Source organism: Epinephelus moara, chromosome 23 (assembly GCF_006386435.1).
Source record: "Epinephelus moara isolate mb chromosome 23, YSFRI_EMoa_1.0, whole genome shotgun sequence".
Classification (NCBI taxonomy): domain Eukaryota; kingdom Metazoa; phylum Chordata; class Actinopteri; order Perciformes; family Serranidae; genus Epinephelus; species Epinephelus moara.
Window position 1 is genome coordinate 6,104,999 of NC_065528.1, and position 5,703 is coordinate 6,110,701.

The 5,703-nt window shown below is 42.0% G+C and overlaps 1 pseudogene; it reads left to right on the forward strand.

Moving 5' to 3' along the window:
- The first annotated feature begins 1,365 nt into the window (after nucleotides 1-1,365).
- LOC126385253 (NXPE family member 3-like) overlaps nucleotides 1,366-5,703 on the forward strand; it is a 27,182-nt pseudogene continuing 22,844 nt past the window's right edge.

A 5,703-nucleotide genomic window follows, 5' to 3' on the forward strand; every position in this document is an offset into this window, starting at 1 on the left:
CTGAGCGCTGCTTAACTAAATAATGACACAACAGAACTGAGAAGTACATTTCAAGATTTATTTTTAGTAGGGGTATACAGTTCATAAAATTCACACTTCAACACAGTCATGTCATGTTAAGGGTTTTGATATAGCAAAAAAGTAGAAATGCTCGAAGAATTTTCTTGATTTTCACATTTAAGTACAATATATTCTAACTGTTTATACTACAGAATAGAAGTGAAGTGCCCTCTGTGTGTATGCACTGTAAGGCAAAGCATCTCTAAAGCACAGGCCCGTTTTTGTTGTGTTTTGTTTGCTTTTGCATGAAGCCACTTTGTTTCTACTTGGAGCATTTTGATAAAATTTAAGTATACTTGAAACTCATTATAAATTCAAATAAACGATACTTTAAAGTTTTTTTAACACTTTATTTTGATTCAAAGTATATTTATTGTATATTATAATAGTTATCTACAAAAATGATCAAAGTATACTTAAAACATTTAGTTGAACACATGATTGTACTAAAAGTGTGCTATTTTCTCATTTAAAATCTGTTTTAAGTAAAATGTATTGAATTTGTTATGCATTTCAAGTGTGCTTAAATTGTACTTAAGAAATTCTTCCAGTAGAAACAAAGTTGGATTAAAGTTTATTTTTAAAAAGTACGGAATTACTAGTAAAAGATGTGCTTAAGTATATTTAAGTGCAACAACAGAGCCTGTTTTACCTGTTGCTGTAATCACATCCATTGCTGGTGATGTTTTGTTGGCAAGCAACACACCATCAAAAACCCAGCCCTCTGACTAGCCTTAAATCTTTTCGAATCTAGCAGATAGACAACATTCTTGTTACATTATACATAATAATAAATGATATGACGTGTGTATATATAACAACTGTGCTTGTAAAAGGGACTCATGTTACTGAGGTGGCTCTTTTGGCACATAGGAGTGTTTAATGTTAAAACAAGTTGGGCTCTTTTGGCACATAGGAGTGTTTAATGTTAAAACAAGTTGAGATACTCTTGTCTATTACTGCTATGTGCGTGCTCCAGTGCTGTCTGAAGTCACCACCCTCACATTCATTACCAGGAAATCCAGCAAACAAAACAAACGTTTAGGCAAATGAGCAGGTGAGTGGGTGTGTGTCACATCAACCGCATTTGTTGTCTTGGCAGAAATACATTTGAACAGTTTGCAGAAGGCTATTCTGATCTGTGTCATGAGAGAGAAAACACATGTGTGCAACTTGTTGTGTTGTGGATCACAGGAGACTGCAGTGTCCAAATGGATTCAAATATTTACAGTACATGATGTTGTACATTATGGGGTTGCCTAACTACAAGAGAGAGGCTGCTGTCTTTGGTTGTGGCTTTCATGGATGGTTGATGAATTGCCTGTAAGACCGGATCTAGTCATGATAACAGAAGGCTGGACATGTCACACTACTTGTATAGAGAGAATTTCACAATTAGGTTCAAGTTTCAGCATTACAAGGTTTCAGTTACCCTTTCGTTTTTATGTTTCATTCCAGTACCAGAGGAAGTTGTTACAGTGCTGTGCTACGGCCATAGATTGGGACTGTCATGAAGACCAGAGCTTGTACAAGAAGGCAGTACGGCACCATCCTCCTCGTTCTGGCCGTGGCTGTCTTAATCTTAGTGCTACGCAACATGGACGTTCTGGAGGTGAGAACGTGTTTTTTAGTGGGATCACTTGAATGATGGACCCCATTTGAAATGTTTAATGTTGGTCAGGTTTCAGGGTACTTTTTAAATATGTGTTTCACTGTGATTCAAGATAACAGTAATGCTCTTCACTGTAAATAAATGCAGTTTGAGTTAAATGTTAACTCGCGATTTTATCAGCTTCCACTTTTGTAATACGTCAGAGCAAGTCGGATGAAGTCGGACACAAAACTAACCGGCATGCATTGTGCGCTGATCGCCAATGATCGAATCTGCGCAGGCCTGGCTCATCTCAAACAAACCGATTAACTGAGCAGAACAATTTTTCTGTTGCCATAGACTGAGATGAACCAGGGCCTGATGAGATGGGGTTACTGCGAGTGCTGGAGCTTATCCTGTTTATACTCAATCCACTAAATGAGTTGCTGTTACCGATTTTGGAGGTTTTTGGACTTTTTGCATTTTTACTTCCAGCTTTGTTCTTCAGAACCCAAGGAGGTCACGAGTAAAGGAGCAATAGGGCAAAGATAGAAAATAATTGACTCATTGTCTTTGATTAATTCTGTTTTGATTGCATTTATTACATCTGATTGATATTACAGTTTCATTGCTGTAAGCTTCTGCATACAGAATCCGTTTAAGGGTTAAAATAAGGTAACTCATCTGTTGTTAAAGTGAAAGTTTTCTTTCTACAACTGATTTAAGGGTTTCTTGAATAATCACATCGCCTTAGAGATGTAAAATTCCAGATTGTGTGCAGGCCCATAGACAAAGGCTCTTATCAGTTGAGTTGGACTCAAAAATGAACATTTCCCTAGAGAGCAAAAGTACAAGTGTTACATTTTAGAAGGGAGCTGTCGTCAAATAGTGCTCTCATCTAGTATTTTTATGTTCAAGCCACTAGGATGCTGTTGAGAGGGCAGTGGGGGAGGCTTTAGGAAGAAGACCATCAATAGCTGGATGAATCACCTTTGCACCAATCTATGTATTGATTAGAAATTTCTCTTAACCCCTGCCAGTTTCAGCAAGAAGTGAACTCCATCATCCTCCCGAGAGTTACCACTCACCCTGACATGAATCACAGCTTCTGCACCTTCCAGCCACTCTCCCCTGAGGACGCTCTGGAGGAACACCTCCTACTAGACTCCATTGCTTGGCCTGAAACTCCACCTTTGCCAGCTCCTCTTTACTCAGTGAATACCAGTGATCCAGCTCACAGCACCTTCACCATTCTCCCAAGGAGGGGAGGAGGACAGTGGCAAGTAGGGGATCAGCTGGAGGTTATGATAACAATGTCTGACTTTCAGGGCCATCCCAAGAAGTCTGGGGGGGACTTCTTACTCGCCCGGCTCCACAACCTGAAGTTTGGTGCAGGTGTAGCTGGGCAAGTGGTGGATCATCTCAATGGGAGCTACTCTGCTGTGTTCTCTTTACTCTGGGAAGGAGACGCGCAGGTTGAGGTAATGCTAAAAGCTAACATGGTAAATGTGGTTGTACTGTAGGTGTGTAAATCTATCTTCAGTGGTGGCCCTAAGGGTCAAAACACAGAAAAACACAACATCATTTTAGAAACAAAATTACAGCATTTCACAAAACAATATTTCCCAAAACACTACAACATTTCAATCAGGAGATACTCATTCTAAAAGAAAATAATATTTATTTACATATGCACATAAGTATGAGAAATGACAAGAGTCTTTGGCAATTAGACCCCATCGTGATGTCATCTATTCCAAGAGGGTGGGAAAGACATAGTGGATTAGGTATCTCCCCCCATGGAGTCTAGATGCTGCTGGTGGTGGTGATGAAATGAGATGAAAAGAGCTGAGGATCTGGATGTTAAGAGGAGTGGGCTTTTGATGAGCTTGTCCTGTCAGAGCATATGATGACAGCAAGCCAAACTGATTTTGTGACAGACAGAATTACAATCATATGAGTGCAGAGACAATGGGTATGAATAACGAGCAAAAAGGCAGCAATGACAGAATAATTGTCTTTATTAATATGACTTAACATGACTTGGATTTGGTGAAAACTCTGGTTCTCTGTCCAATCAGGTGATGCTGGTTCATCCCGGTGAGGCTATCTCAGTGTTGAAAAGGCTGAACAGAGAACATCCTGACAGGGTTTACTTCAGGAGCCTCTTCCGCACAGACTCACTCTCTGAAACTACTGTCTGTAACGTCTGCCTACGTCCAACCCAGCAGCCGCTGTGCAACTACACTGACCTCCGGACAGGCGAGCCTTGGTTCTGCTACAAGCCAAAGAACCTGAGCTGTGATGCCAGAATCAGCCACACCATGAAAGGAAAAGGTGGCTTCACCATGGCCTATGAGAGGAAGCTCTTTTGGAGGTGAGGGAAAAGAGAGACAGGACTCGCATCTTGTATAACTTAAAATAACATTCATCAAGTGCCAATGGATCTTGCCAATGTCTTGGCAAGAAACAACCACTTTTCGTGCTTAAAGAGCAGCTGGAAACATAGCAGTCGGTTGCTACTAATGATGTATAAAGAGACCTGGATACAGCATTGTCAGCAGGGCCCCAGTTATTCATATGAAAATTGCTCAGAAAGTGGTTCAGTTGTCAAATGATCACCCAAATGATAGCCAATGCTTACACATTGTGCGACCCATAGAGCAGGCACACTGGAGACTTCTGCCGGCTGAGCTGGCTACTTCTGGTTAAATGCACTGTTGGCGTGAATTCAGTAGTCCATCTCTTCTCGACTTTCTCATTGTTATTTGACTGAATGGATTTAATTCCTTTAGTATAATGAGTCATTTAGCAGGGGTTGTGACAAAAAAATGTCTCCACTAATTTACAGAGGTCTCTTTCTTGCTGTAATTCAATGAGAAAAAGTCTTTTTGGGCCACGGGGCATCATGTCTTTTTGGGCCACGGGGCATCATGTGACAAACCTGGAAGTTGTAATTCTACTGATTGGCCACCACGAAAACTGGCTGGAGTCCTGGGGCCTCATGTACAAAGGGTGCGTACGCACAAAAACGTGGGGTACGTCCTTTTCCACGGCAAAGTTCAGATGTATCAAGAGTGAAATGACCGTGGAAATGTGTGGTGCCTCACGGCAACTTCATGGCTGGCGTAGGCACGTTTCTACAGCTGTTGATCCTTTGGCGACACTTAGAGGTGATGCTGGGAAACTGTTATAATAAATAAATGTGAAAACAATTAGTCCTCAGAGTGATGCGCACATCAGAGACACATGAACAATCAACACTGATGAACAATTAACACACCCACGTGTTTGCAATTAGATGAGCGGATATAAAAGCATGCGCAAAGTGGTGCCAAAAATACCGTTAACAACAATGGCTGTTTTAGCAGTATTTGCCGCATTGGTTCCCGAGGGCAATCCTCCTGGACCTGTGCGCAGAGCTGTGCCGACCTTGGAGCGCGATACGGCGAGGAGCCATGCGCTGCCTGTATCCATACAGGTGCTGACCACACTGGGACTCCTAGCAACACGGGCATTCCAGAGGGAGCTGGCCAACCGATCGGGACTGTGCCAGTCGACCCTGAGCCGAGTCATGCCAGCTGTGTGGGACGGAATTATCCGCATGTCAGCCATGTATATCAAATTCCCATATGCAGCTGAACAGGCCAACATTAAAGCGCAATTTGCAGCGAGAGTCGGTTTTCCTAATGTTACCGGAGCTATCGACTGCACACACATTATAAAAACGCCATCGCAGGTTGAATTTGTTTTTGTTTCGATCAATGTACAGATCATATGTGATGCGCAAATGCAATTAACCAACATTGTGGCGAGGTGGCCTGGTTCAACGCACACCTGGTACAACGCCTACATTCTGAGTAACAGCATGGTTGGGAACAGAGTAGCTGGCACTGTGCGCGATGGGTGGCTTCTTGGTGAGTAAATAATTTATTCGTTTAATTGTCCTAATATTAATCCCCCTGATGCGCACTGAGCATGTGCGCCCCCAAATATCTGTCTTCACAGCATCAGTACTAGTCAGTGGTTAAAGTTAGTGACTTGCTGTTTTT